The 15,554-nt window shown below is 47.3% G+C and overlaps 1 protein-coding gene across 11 annotated transcripts in view; it reads right to left on the bottom strand.

The window, feature by feature from the left end:
* shank3a (SH3 and multiple ankyrin repeat domains 3a) overlaps positions 1 to 15,554 on the bottom strand; it is a 189,710-nt gene that overhangs the window by 38,212 nt on the left and 135,944 nt on the right. The window lies entirely within an intron of this gene.

Genomic DNA, 15,554 nt, shown 5'->3' with positions numbered 1-15,554 from the left:
ATGGTATTGAGATACGTGTTAAAATGACTGGAAAAAACTGTAATCACCCTTGGGAGAGTCTCTGTTGGGTTACGGTTACTTTCCCCCATGGGATGTTTAAAATAATAATCTTTGAAGCAGTCAAAGCATGTCAGTGGGGGGCGGGACGGGGTGGGGAGGGTGACTAAGTTGCTTCCAGTGATGAGCACCCTGATCCCAAACACAGTGGCCTTGCTGTTGTACCCTAGAGCGAGATGCTTGATCCAAATAAAACTCACTCTGGTTACCAAGTCAACATGCACCACTTTCTACATCAGGATTTTAATTAAAGCAGCACAGGATATCCACCTTGTTGAGGGCCTTGTCTAATCCTAACCCTAACCCTAATCCTAACCCTAACCCTAATCCTAACCCTAACCCTAATCCTAACCCTAACCCAGCTTGTTTCCTGCATGTTATGTCACCCCCACAGACCCAGGTGACTCAGACATGTAAAGCAGCCAGCAGTTGCATCTGCTGTAGCTTCCAAATGGTCATAGTGGGTCGGAAGGAACGGATTGATTCATCTTCTTTACCTCCATGTGGGTGGATCAGTCGCCTGCAAGCTTATAACCTGGATGGGACCAATGGAGATGGACGTCTTGTACTCCTCCATACAAAAGCACTTGGTGGCTGGATTCCCTGTAAACTGGACGATGGGTCTGCGCTGTTCATCACAGAGGCTACTTTGCTCAGGAAGGATCCCTGGTAGCTTATCCGCACCCCATTCCAATGCACTGCCAGACGACGAGCAGCACAGACATCAGCTGCATGCGGGGCAATAAATTCCAATTAAATGGATAAAAAAGACACAGAGCTGCGTAACCAGGAACAAAATCATCTCCAGTGCCTCCAGAAGTCAAGCAGTGAGCCTCACTGCAGGCTTAATGAGAGCTGGGCTCAGGAGTACACTGCACTCTTTTTTATTACTCCTGAGCGTTACTACTAGTCATTAACTAGACTGGTTGGTTTGTTGGCTAACCCTTAAAAGCTACACATGAAATACATTACCCACTCAGTCAAATGAAGGAAAAAAAATATATAGTGAAATATTTTTTTCCAACGAAAGTTCTGACATGAGAACCATTGTGGCATTTAAGTAGAAAATCAGAGGTACAGGTTGAGTGGCGATCAAGAGCAGCCGCAGCGCTGAAGACGGCTTCTGTGGACTTCCTGTACCACGCCGGCCACAAACACCCTTCTGTCCTCCCGATTCATCCCAACTTTCAGAGCTTGCGCGTTAATTAGACAGCACAGAGATCTCCAAGCCCCTTCATGGCTGTAAGTACAAATCCACTCCCCCGTATTTTCACTGCTCAATTTTCCCCCATTTCAATAGATGTGAAGCCTGGATCTCCTAACATACCATATTATTTATGCTCCTGCAATGATGGAAGTTGGCATGGACTGAATGATAGAACCAGTATGTGCTGATGTTCTGGGGGGGTGGGGGCAGTAATGCCTTCCTTCACTTTGCCAATTCCTCTAGAAATCCATCACCCCCATCAGCAGGATCTCTAGTCCAGTAAGCCAGGCCCGCTATCCTCCACTCAATTAAGCCACTCATTTACATTTTAATGAATTAGATGTTTAAGCGGCCGTTCAAATTGATTAATCGAAGGATCGCGGGGCCTGACGGATATGTTTGCCGTTGTGCAGGAGAAACGGCATCGCTGGAATCCACAAAAGGGCTTCCGGGGGGACAGAAGAGTGCGGCGACACCAGCAGAGAGTCAGCACCCTGTGCGGCGACACCAGCAGCGAGTCAGCACCCTGTGCGGCGACACCAGCAGCGAGTCAGCACCCTGTGTGGCGACACCAGCAGCGAGTCAGCACCCTGTGCGGCGACACCAGCAGCGAGTCAGCACCCTGTGCGGCGACACCAGCAGCGAGTCAGCACCCTGTGTGGCGACACCAGCAGCGAGTCAGCACCCTGTGTGGCGACACCAGCAGCGAGTCAGCACCCTGTGCGGCGACACCAGCAGAGAGTCAGCACCCTGTGTGGCGACACCAGCAGCGAGTCAGCACCCTGTGCGGCGACACCAGCAGAGAGTCAGCACCCTGTGTGGCGACACCAGCAGCGAGTCAGCACCCTGTGCGGCGACACCAGCAGCGAGTCAGCACCCTGTGCGGCGACACCAGCAGAGAGTCAGCACCCTGTGCGGCGACACCAGCAGAGAGTCAGCACCCTGTGTGGCGACACCAGCAGAGAGTCAGCACCCTGTGTGGCGACACCAGCAGCGAGTCAGCACCCTGTGCGGCGACACCAGCAGCGAGTCAGCACCCTGTGCGGCGACACCAGCAGCGAGTCAGCACCCTGTGCGGCGACACCAGCAGAGAGTCAGCACCCTGTGCGGCGACACCAGCAGCGAGTCAGCACCCTGTGCGGCGACACCAGCAGAGAGTCAGCACCCTGTGCGGCGACACCAGCAGCGAGTCAGCACCCTGTGCGGCGACACCAGCAGAGAGTCAGCACCCTGTGCGGCGACACCAGCAGCGAGTCAGCACCCTGTGCGGCGACACCAGCAGAGAGTCAGCACCCTGTGCGGCGACACCAGCAGCGAGTCAGCACCCTGTGCGGCGACACCAGCAGAGAGTCAGCACCCTGTGCGGCAGAGAGTCAGCACCCTGTGCGGCGACACCAGCAGCGAGTCAGCACCCTGTGCGGGACAGCTGGTCCATTCGTGGATGTTTTAGGTAGTCAGTGTCAGTGCTGAAGTGGTATCTGAAGCATAAGAGCCAGTCGACGTACTACAGCAAGAAGTCCACTGACACCACAACACAATAAGCTAATGGCAAGAGCATTTGAGATTACCTCAGCATAAAGACAATATCACCCCTGGGCCAGGTTAGGGCTGCTCCGTCTCCCATGCTATAAAGCTTTACCGCTGAGTCAGCGGATGGGAAGAGACAAATGCTTGATGTCAGGACATTTTAGAAAATACGGTCTCAGTCCTTAACATGGGTTTTTAAACTATTTCAACAATTTTTGTTTCTTCATGGCCTGGCATCGCATTTATTCGCATTAGTGCATAGACAAGATGGTTTGTGTGTGCAACTAGTTTGGGCTTTTCTGTGTTGGATAGATACTGATTGATTGGTATGCCTAGCACACCCATGAGCTGCCATACTGCCCCCGCTGATTTCGCTTCTGGGACGCCCTTGCCTGAAGGACGTGGGCTGGCCGTTGCTGCTCCCTTCCCATCCTAAATGGAAATGGACCCATCGACTGGCGACAGGTTCGCCCGACTGTCACTGTCTCTGGCACACCAACTGGGCTGCGTGTCTCACCCTGCTGGGGGGGGGGGAACTTAGGGGCTTCACCTGAGTGATGCCATCTATCCCTAACCTATTCTGGTGATTTATTTTTATTTTCATCTTACTATTCAATAAAACAACAACAATTCTTTTTATAAGCAATATAACAACATCCAGAAAAAGTTTTTGAAAAGACTGCACTCTACTGTCTCAGATGATAATATACCATCACTTCATGACAATGCAGCACAATCAGATAAGCAAGATTTGGCTTGTATTCTTTGTTATAAGATTTCGGCACTTATGCCTTCATCAGCGCTTGCTTCTTGAAGAACCATTATAAAAAAAAAAAAACGCAAGCCACACCAATCCAGACCTGATTATCGTTTGTCCCATTTCAAGATGCCCCTACATAGCTAGCAAGACCATTAAGGACAAAGCTCAGCAAAGATTGAGCTGTTTTGAAACTCTGGATGATAGAATAATGCAAACTTGACGAAACTAACACAGCAGAAGTTATGGACTCGAGGGAAGTGAGAATCTATGAAGCAGTGGATTGACTGAGTGCACAAGCGAAGGAAGAAAACAATAGTGCAATCAATGACATTCACCACAAAGTGCATGAGAGCCCTTACAGCAAACAGGTTGTGCTGGAGAACCATGAAGCACATGTGATAATCAGGGCCGCGCTCGATAGCACAATTTGGTAATATAATGTAATAACTTGTCCACAGATATCAAGTGATTAAGTTACACATAGCATGTGTTATATTCCAATAAACAGAAACTCATCATCAGGCATATATCTATGTAGGAGTACACTGAGTGCTGATTTCTCATTGGCCGGGCTTGTAAGGCCAGTAAATCCTGAAAGGCGGGATATCATCCATAAAGCCTGTTTATGAGCGTGACATCGAGGCGGCTTCACACTGAACGCTATGCAGGAGCTCATAGGTGCAAATCTCATCTCTATGTGTCCTACTCCACACACATAGCTGCTCCAGACGTATGCCGGGTTGACAGGCCTTCCTTCCACACGCTGGATTGGTGAACCAGATCCCCCTGAGTCCTTAACACATTCCATGGAAGCCTTCTCCAGTCATTTAGAGAGTGGGGCATTTTACTGGAGCAATCCCAGTGAAGTACAGCTTAGCACAGGACCACCAGAGAGTAGTATCTGCTACCTTCAGCTACCTTCATGCCCATCACTGAGACCGCAGCACCACCTACTGTCCCAGCTCCTCTTGACCTTCTGAGAACAAGTTTTCAAGCTGCATCTCATGGGATTTGAGCCTTCATGACCAACAATCATGAAAAATCAATAATAATACGGAACACCGGTAAACATATTAACTTATTAAGTACATCAATCACAAATTAAGAGAAAACTGGCCATATTCATTATTGAAACCATTTGACATACATTCTGTAAAATATTCAAACTACAATCAAACAACCTTACAAACCAAAGTAATAGCAAATATCTAGTGTAGATTTTTCTTATCTAACTGACAAAAAAAGCTGCATTAACAATCTCCTTGTTTTCTAAATGCCAGAGGCGCTGCAGAGAAACTCCAGTATCTCACCACCATCATCTCTCTAAACATTACCAGCTAGCTCAGTCTGTCAGAAAAACAACATGCATTCAGTTTAAACCCAGCATTGCTCAATATACTGTCTTGCTTCTGAAAAAAATCTGACACAATTAAACAGAATACTGCTTTGGTATAATATTCTATCTCTAAATCAAAGTTTAGACATTCGAAGGAAAATCCAATGTCTTTCTGTGAGGAAGAATAAAAGGACACTTGCAGCCTTAAATATTTATTCAAAATGGTTGCAGATTTTTGGCAGCTTTTTTTTTTTATCTGACAGTTGTGTTTGCGTGAAAATATCGGGTTGCATACCTAATCAGGCTACAACCCTGTCTGCTCCAGTAAAATATAAAATGTCAGTTCCTTCGGTCAGGCTGAAATCTTACCTGCAAGGAGAGAATAACGACACAAAACTCATACCAGAGTGACAAATTTCAACACATACGTAATCAATCGACTGTGAAAACAACAGCAATGAAAATACAAGTGTTTCTTAAAATTAAACACAGTCTTTATCATCAATGTAACTGTTTTCTCATCACCACATAAAATGATACACATGCTTTTGTCCTGCTTTACCTTATTCACAATGCAGGAATATACCAGAATTTACATTTAATTAAAGTACCACTGGTCCCATGGCCAGGCCTCTTACTATAAGCCTAGATGGCTATGGACCTCTGACTCAAAGGCTAGAACTCTTAAAGTAATCCTGGATGCCTATGGACCTCTAGTCCAATGGCCAGGCCTCTTACAGTAAGGCTGGATGGCCATGGACCTCTGACCGAATAACTGGGCTTCTTACAGTAAGCCTGGATGCTTATAGACCTTTGACCCAAAGGCCAGGCCTCTTACAGTAAGGCTGGATGGCCATGGACCTCTGACCGAATAACTGGGCTTCTTACAGTAAGCCTGGATGCTTATAGACCTGTGACCCAAAGGCCAGGCCTCTTACAGTAAGCCTGGATGGCCATGCACCTCTGGTCCAATGGCCAGGCCTCTTACAGTAAGGCTGGATGCCTATGGACCTCTGACCCAATGGCCAGGATTTTTACAGTAAGCCTGGATGGCCATGGACCTCTGACCCAATGGCCAGGCCTCTTACAGTAAGCCTGGATGTCTATGGAACTCTGACCCAATGGCCAGGCCGCTTACAGTAAGCCTGGATGGCCATGCACCTCTGGTCCAATGGCCAGGCCTCTTACAGTAAGGCTGGATGCCTATGGACCTCTGACCCAATGGCCAGGATTTTTACAGTAAGCCTGGATGGCCATGGACCTCTGACCCAATGGCCAGGCCTCTTACAGTAAGCCTGGATGTCTATGGAACTCTGACCCAATGGCCAGGCCGCTTACAGTAAGCCTGGATGGCCATGCACCTCTGACCCAAAGGCCAGGTCTCTTGCAGTAAGGCTGGATGGCTATGGACCTCTGGTCCAATGGCCAGGTCCTCATACAGTAAGCCTGGATGCTTATAGACCTCTGACCCAATGGCCAGGTCTCTTACAGTAAACCTGGATGCCTATGGACCTCTGACCTAGTGGCCAGGCTTCAAGTCTGGATGTCTGTTGGATCAGCATCTTTGTTGATTTTCTGAGCCATCTCCTTGAACGTTGCTGTTCGAATCTCTCCAGTATGGATTCACGGGGGCTTGATTAGAAGCAGGTACTGGAGGTTCAGCCCACGGTAAGGCTGATCTAATCCCATTAAAAGTCCAATCCTTCAGAGGTAACCTTATCATCATCTATTTATGATAAGAGGCTTAGATGCCTACTAACTGTGACTGCCTGAAGCACGTCGTTATAGCTTATATTGTTTGGGCTACACTTGGACTAATTCACCTGCAGAAAAATAGTAAGTGGCAAGTCAATATCTAAAGAGTACAGTGGACAGTGATGGCACCCTGGTGGGGAAACAGAATCCGATTATGTTAATTTTAGCATTAGCCTAATACCAAGGGATAAACAATTTATGGATCCCTGTGGGAAAATTCTCTTTTGACATACCCAATCCTGCTCTCCATGACACAGATACATATGTAGGTGAGTGTGAGGGTCAGCACCCGATTGTCCCAGTCTGTCGTGTTGTCTTCCTCATTTGGCCAGCAGGTGTCACTGGCCATCCTGTCCTCCTGGTCTCTAGTGTGTGTCCACCTGTACCCCGGACTTTGCACACAAGAGACTTTAACAGGGAGGACAGTGACACCTGCTGGCCAAACGAGAGAGAAGACACGACAGACTGGGACAAACGGGTGCTGACCCTCATAGGTGAGAGTAAGCTTGGCAATGAAGGGCAGCCACCTGCAGCGGTGCCCATGGTGCTGAGGGTTAAGCGCCTCGCTCAAGAGCCTACAGGCATGTGACTATTCTGTTGAAGCTGGGCTCGACCCAGCGACCTTCTCATCACAGGCATAGAGGTTTAGCCCACTAAGCCACGCACTGCCCAATGCTGATATTACGCTGACAAGCTTGGGTCCTAAGTGATGTAAATGACACAAAGCCAAACAGACACATGGAGCCCATTCGGTCTGGTTAACAGAAACAGCCTCCTCAAACTCGACCGAAGCCAACGTGTCATTTATCTTTCCCGCGAGCACCGATCCAGAAGAGTGCTCCATCATAGCCTCTGCATTCCGGCCTAATAAATGAGAACAACACAAACAGACGCACCTCTCTGGCTCTTAGGTGATGCATATTACATTCTAGCACTTCAGGGTCTGAAAATCCACAGGTTCACAGCCTCTCGTATGTGATCCACATTAATGCACAGACTCATGCCTTGATTACCCACCTGTTCCTCCTGTTCCTTTGCCCTGATACCAGAACAGATTTACTGTTTGTCCATCTTATAACCACTTACTGCTGTCAGGATCACAAGGGTTAGGGTTAGGGTTAGTTGGGGGCTTGATTCTATCCCAAAAGCACAATGCACACCCTGGCTGGGATGCCAGTCCATCCAAATACAAAACACACTACAGGAGACACCAATTAACTTAGCTTCATGTCAATGGACTGTGGGAGCAAACTGCAGGCAGTACCGGCAGGGAACCCACACAACACAGGGAGAACATGCAAACACAGCAGACCCCAGGCCTTGGGGGTGTAAGCAACAGGGCTACCCACTGAGCCACCATCACTAATAATCATGCTAATCGCTACCAGCACTGCTTGACTGCTATTAGCGCATCTCAGGAAAGGCCATTAGCCTGTGGTTAAATGCAAGCTGTCTGGGATCATCAGCACTCACTCTGACGTCCACCTGTACGGTACCCTGTCACTCACTAAACGGGGCTGTTTTCACATCATGTGCAGCAAATGCAGACATATTAAACTGCATTTGCTGCAGACATAAAACAACGAGCAAGTTAGCTGGTGTCAGATTTCAATCACCGCAACGAGCTGGAAGTCCACCATATAATGAAGACGGGGAATTAGGCAGGGATTGGCAGGCAAACACAGTGAAGTAAATTATACAAGCACACGGCACATCAGCCGGTGCTGGTTTGAAATGGAGAGTTGGTGCACACCAGAACAGGACATGGGACACTCAGTATGAATGAAAATCCATCGCTGAATATTGGCACTCAGACTGACTCTTCATGGAGCTGGAAAGGAGTTCAGAGTATTCGAACCACAGAGCTAAAGAGGCCCTTGTGGGTCTCTAACAAGATGAATTAGCTTCACTTATGCAACGCCAGTGCTGAATGTACCGTTTTATAGTGTTGGTAGCTGAAATGATTCCCAATAATACTCTGTGGTAATACTCTGTGCCGGTGTATTCACTGCAGACCTCAGCCTAGTAACTTGGGAAATATGGAAATTTCATCGCAGCTTATAAATTCAATAAAATCCAAGCAAATCCTTTCTGTGCAACTAGGAAGTGAAGAAATGAAGACCCCTGACATTGAGCATGATATGTGACATGCAGTATGATGGTCTGGCTTTTCTATACACAGCTGAATACATTGAAAAAGTTGCTTGGATGACTTTAATGAAAAAAGAGGCAAGAGATATACCTGGGATAGGCCAGGCAGACCTAGGAAAGGTCAGGCAATCCTGGGATAAACCAGGTAGTCCATGCAAAGAACAGGGAGTCCTCGGAAAGGGGCCTGTATCTTGAAGCTGGTTCAACAAAATCATGCTTCGAAGATAAGTTTCAGCTTGACCAAACCAAAGAAATGCAATCCAAGGTTAACAGTATCATGATGCTGACTATCAGCAATCTATGTCAAGCCAGGTTTTCTTACTGAACTTCCCAAGCATGTGCAGATAAAAGTGTGCCATGTGCGACAATCAGCCAATCACGTAAGCATGGATCACAACCGGACTACATATTTCAATTTGGCGGAACAGAGAATTATTATGGTAATGTATGAAGAATTCTAAAGTACAATAATGGGGAAACGTAACACCCTGGTAACTGCCAAAACTAGAAAGACATGCTGCAGAAGATCACTGACAGTGAATATGCATACATACTGTACAGTGTGATTGTTGTTAAGATAATTGTCTTAATTTCCAAACATGTTCTTTGTGGGTTTTGTAATTATTCTTCATCTTTTTATTCACATTCATGATGCCATTTTATTATTCAGTATTAAATAAACTTATCCCCCTTCAAAACCAATTCAATATTCCTTCCAATCCTCACACACGCACAGATTGGGTTTGTCCCAGGGAATATGACACAGGTACTGACATATTTTAGGAGAGCAACACCCATGCTAATTTACACCATTCAAAGTGGAAAGGGTAGAATTAATGGACTAATGGCCATAAAACTAAATGACATAGACATGTTCAATAAAATGTGGTTTCAGGAATGGACTATGGGGTACAATACACACCACATAATTTTCAGATTGTGCATTTCTGTACATCTTTATTAATAATTGCCCTGTGTCCATTCACCACCAGTGACTGTAAGAAAGCGACAGCTTTTTAACATGAAGTTCACATGCCAACATTCAAATGTTAATTACAATTCCTCAGTAATCTGGAAAACCAAGGGGTGTTCAAGAGTTGTTATCAACTCAAAATGCTGGACCAATGTCTCATTACAGCAGAGATCGACGCTTTTCATAGACGTTAAAAAGATTTAGCGCACATAGCAAAAGGGTTTGAAACGCAAAAATGATCAGTGTGCATCTCTGCCTGTGGACATTAAAGGTCTGTGATTAAAAACTGCCTGGCTTGCTTGATGAAAGATATTACAGCTGGAAGACTGAACAATGAATATATAGCTAACTTTACTGCAATTACAGGAATCTCATGGCCAAGCCATTCCAAGAGTTTGGGAAAGCCCATTTGTTACATCAGTTAATATACAACTTTTTATGTTTGATTGGTCTAAGCAGTTTGAGATTTGTGATCCTGAAATGTAACCTGCCCTGTAGCCCTGCACTTTTAGTCTATGCATAATACAAATTTTAGTGTAATTTCATTGTGTTTTAGTGCTGAATTTTTATTTATGTTTTTAAACACGTTTATTATTTATTTAATTAATTATGCCATATTTGCACTGAAGGGACTGCATCCAATTTCATCGTATTTTGTATGATGACAATAAAGATTCATTCATTCATTACCGTGGTGATGTATCCTGCTAAGAAGAGTTATCCCTACTTATCCTCAAAATTATCCAGCTAAGCAAGGAATGCTTTATTCAGCTAAGCTTTGTGATACCAGCCCTAGGTCCTTGGGATAAACCAGGCAATTCTAGGAAAAGTGAAGCAGGCCTGGGATAGACCAGGCAAAGCAAGGAAAGGTAAGGCAGTCCTGGGATAGACCAGGTAAATCTAGGAAAAGTGAGGCAGTCCTAGGATACACCAGGCAAATCTAGGAAAGGTGAGGCAGTCCTGGGATAGACCAGGCAAAATTAGGAAAAGTGAGGCAGTCCTGGGATAGACCAGGTAAAACTAGGAAAGGTGAGGCAGTCCTGGGATAGACCAGGCAAAGCAAGGAAAGGTGAGGCAGTCCTGGGATAGACCAGGTAAAACTAGGAAAAGTGAGGCAGTCCTAGGATAGACCAGGCAAATCTAGGAAAGGTGAGGCAGTCATGGGATAGACCAGGCAAAACTAGGAAAAGTGAGGCAGTCCTGGGATAGACCAGGTAAAACTAGGAAAGGTGAGGCAGGCCTGGGATAGACCAGGCAAAGCAAGGAAAGGTGAGGCAGTCCTGGGATAGACCAGGCAAAACTAGGAAAAGTGAGGCAGTCCTGGGATAGACCAGGTAAAACTAGGAAAGGTGAGGCAGTCCTGGGATAGACCAGGCAAAACTAGGAAAAGTGAGGCAGTCCTGTGATAGACCAGGCAAAACTAGGAAAAGTGAGGCAGTCCTGTGATAGACCAGGTAAAACTAGGAAAAGTGAGGCAGTCCTGGGATAGACCAGGAAAATCTAGGAAAGGTGAGGCAGTCCTGGGATAGACCAGGCAAAGCAAGGAAAGGTGAGGCAGTCCTGGGATAGACCAGGTAAATCTAAGAAAGGTGAAGCAGGCCTGGGATAGACCAGGTAAATCTAAGAAAGGTGAAGCAGGCCTGGGATAGACCAGGTAAATCTAAGAAAGGTGAAGCAGGCCTGGGATAGACCAGGTAAATCTAAGAAAGATGAAGCAGGCCTGGGATAGACCAGGTAAATCTAAGAAAGGCGAAGCAGGCCTGGGACAAGCCATGCAAATCTAGGAAAGGTGAGGAGGCCTCGGACTAGAAATCCTAAGATAAGTCAGGTGCTCCTGGGAGAGATCAAACACTCCCTGGATAGGGCAGTATTTATCTTTAACTTAGGGAGACAGCTGCTGTTACAGTGCCAGTGAGAATTCGACCTGCTGGCCGAAGCTCCACCTGTACCTCTACTCTTTGCCTGTTACATAAGTCCAACACAGACCTCTGACCTTCTTGGAGCACATTGTACAGAAACACGACTTGTAGCTCCACAAAACTGTCCAGTCATCACAAGGCTGCCGTTACAGTGCACATGTTGGTGAAGGCACCATATGCGAGTGATCTCAGTCTCTAAAGAAGCACTGGCTTCACCATCTGCACTTCTGACATAACGTCCGTTCTAGACGGCTGACTGAGGACACTCTGTCTAGATGAACACTGGGCTTCTGTCCAAAGTCGAAAGCCGGAGGGAGATCTGAGTCTGTCCAAGAACACCGTCTCCTTATCTCCCGATTAAAGGGCAGGGGTGTTAGCCACCTGAGATAGAGGTACTTTCCCCAAACTCTTCTTTTAGGACACATTGCGCTGAACTAATCTCTCTACAGAAAACTGAATGACGCTTTAAAGCTTTCAGTGAAAACAGGATGACAACAGAGAAGGGGAGGCAGGGGAGGGTTGATGAGATGGAAGTGTGAATGTTCTTAAAGTCCCATAAACATAAATCTGTGATTTAAAAGACGAGCCAGTCTGGATTCGGGTTATGGTGATTCATGGCAGGGTGACTCATTGCCCCGGGGTGGTGGGGGGGGGCTTACAAGTCAAACAAGGGGATTCCTACACTGACTGTTTTGCTTTGGTGAAGCAGGTCCGCATAGGATGTCTGTACTGGGTCATGTAACAATAATAAATAATAATCAACACTTTATTAATCCCCGTGGGGAAATTGTCTTTACGCCTCCCTCAACTTGCTCTACTGTAAGTTGTCTGCGAAGGGCAGCCACCCATAGTGGCGCCCAGGGAGCTGGGGGTTAAGGGCCTTGCTCAAGGACCTGCAGAGATGCTGAGGCTGGGTTTGAATTGGTGACCTTCTGATTACAGGCACACAGGCTCAGCCCACTGAGCCACATGCTGCCCTCATGCCCATGTCACGCTAATTCCTCACTGGAGTGAGTGACACATCATGGACACAGTGGATAAGACAGGGGACACGGTGTCCCGACATACTCAGAGAACGGGCCCTTGCTGCACTGGAAGCCCAGAAGACAACAGCTCCGTAATGCTCCCTGAATAAGAAATGTAGAATGATCTGTGTCTTAACAGTTTTGGTTTTCTGCTGTTGTCAAGCTATACTTCTCAGCAAACACCTGAACTGGACATGCAGTTATGGATGGATGGATGAATGAGGGATGGATGGATGAATGAGGGATGGATGGATGAGGGATGGATGGATGGATGGATGGATGGCATAATTTGTACGATATCAGTTATGCGGGCACTTCAGCGAGATGGCGATAAATGCAAATGAGCAGATGAAGCAGTCTGGTCTTGTCCGAAAGCCGATCAGGACCTGAAAGCTGGCAGTGATCCACTAAAGATGGATTAATTATTTACCCAAATATAGCTCCAAATATGGAAAGCAGCCTTTGATTTACATGCGAGATTAACATAAAGGCCATTTAAATGAAAGACAGGATTCCCCCTGGGAGCTGGAGAAGGACATGGGGAGGGGAGCAAATTGCAGAATGAGAACCTCCCCCCCAGGACGTCCCCATGCTGGCTGGCTGGCAGGGTGCCCTGTCACCCAACTCGGCCAGAAAGTTCCAGTGATTTAGGGCCTCTGACTCAGATCAGGTGTCCGATATCTCTTCAGAAACCTGGACGCCGATTGTGGTGATTTTTCATCATTGGGCCGAGGGCGTGAAAGTGAAGGCAGAGCCAGCAGGCTGGCTGCTCGCTGAATCGAGATCTGCAATATCCGCACACAGTGCGTAGCGTGTATGTGCGTCCTGTCTGCGCACTCCTGCTCACACCTGCGCAGACACAGGTTGGGGTCAAGGTTTGTTGCAGCCTTTAAGGTGGCAAGACAACTCAAAAGAGGTGTTGTGAAAATGCTCGGGCCTGTCTCCGGGGGTATGAAGCCTAGGGGGCTGCCTTTCACAGGTCCAGAAGCTCTGATTCTGCTTTATTTATCTAAGAAAACTTAATGTGAGCTGTATAATAATAATGATAAATGAAAACGAAAGGAGTGCCAAACGATTAGGTCATGGGTTACAGGGATGCGTACCTCTTGTACATTTAGCAGAAGTTAGAAACCAGGCCCTGGTGGTTGATTCGTTAGTAACTGGAGGGACTGCATAATATCCTACTTCCTCAACGGCGGAAACCACACATTTGCTGGAATCTTCTGGTAAGATCAAACCACAGAGAGCACATGCACCGTCCTGGACGGCAAAATTCAAACATTGATACGGACTTAAAAATATTCTATTACAAGCCACCTACGGGGTCTGAGGGTGCGGTGTTTCAGCCCCGAAAATAAGCTTCCAATCAGCTGGGCTCATGGTGTTAAATTTCCGGAAATCACCTTTAGGCTTCAGCAGATGAGCGTCCCGCAGATGAAGGTCGTGCACGGCCATGGTGAACCGAGTGTTAACAGCGACACAGACCTTATTAAGGACAACAAATGAATGAGGAGGAGTGAAAGGGGGAGCTGGGTGACTCACAGGTGTTACCGAGCATGACCATGTGACACGCTCACTACTCTGTCAGGTGGCCGCTGTCCCAGCGCGCCACTCCTGCCTGGCGATGGCCGCATCATTACTCGGGCATTAATGCCTCACATCCATGTTCCGTCTTTAATCAGGTAAGGATTCCCCTCCTCCACGCTGATCCACTGAGTGCCAGATTCAAGACCATCGCGGAGGTTTCTGGAAAAGGTCCGTCAGATTCACAGTGCGCCCCTCCCGCGAGTCAGTCCAGGAGGTACCCTGGAGATCTGGCCCTATGGCTCCACTTCCTGGTCCATCTACTACTGCACTTCTGCTTGCTGGTCAAAAACACTCACCACCCCAAGTCACTGAACATCATCATAACTCAGAACGATGCCCCCATTGCAGGCTGGCAAAGCAGGACTGCAAGAACACCCAAAATATCAGACAATGCTCCTTTTAATAAAAATGGGACCAGCCTCAGCGCCAGCCAGCACCTGGATCGGATCCATTCCGTCCCTCTGCACAGGAATGCTGGGACTGTCTGTGTCCCTGGGTCTGGTCGCTGGCGGATTCGCCCTCCCGCTCTTCTCAGTGACACGAAGCAGCTGGCTGAAGGGGATGCAACTGCACTTGGGGGTGACATGACCGGCTGGACACAGGTGGTCGCCAGGGAAACGGGGTCATCCCGGAGGCACGAGTCGTCTCTACGGCCATCAGGTAGCTGCCCTGCGTGCAGAGGGAGGCGTTTCCTCTGCTCCTCTTCCCAATTATCTCTGACATCGCTCCGGACATCGATTAACCGGCGGAGGGAACAGGAACACAGACTCCCTGACCCTGATTGTCACCCCTGGCTGACCTTACTACTTGACCTCATGTTGCTCTCCAGAGGTCAGAGGCAGCCTGCGTTTGCTTTAACCTGCCAACAGGGGGCGCTCTTACGTACAATATGGAGAAACGGACACCCAAGTCATTCTGAGACGATAACGAGGGGACATTTGCTCACTTGAACGGGTAAATCAATTAACTTGTTGCTGTGGAAAAATCTGACGTTTCTCATCTTCTATATTTTCAATATTTTTATACTCCTTTAACATCCATAAAACTAATAATGTATTGCTGGACAATCTGTGCTGTGAAGGGCACTCTGTAAAAAGACTGGGGGACCTTGATTGCAAGATGGTGACATGATGCCATCGTGGAAACAGGTCTGTGTGTTAACAGCGGAACAGAAAGTAAATATTGAGCGAATAAAACCCCTGATTCAAACGTATGTGAAGCGAGAAGAGCTGCGTGTCACATGACTGATGTTCTCTA

The sequence above is a fragment of the Paramormyrops kingsleyae genome, chromosome 1, assembly GCF_048594095.1.
Source record: "Paramormyrops kingsleyae isolate MSU_618 chromosome 1, PKINGS_0.4, whole genome shotgun sequence".
Classification (NCBI taxonomy): Eukaryota; Metazoa; Chordata; class Actinopteri; order Osteoglossiformes; family Mormyridae; genus Paramormyrops; species Paramormyrops kingsleyae.
Note: the sequence above shows the minus strand (reverse complement) of the source record. Positions and strands in the feature narration are given on the sequence as shown.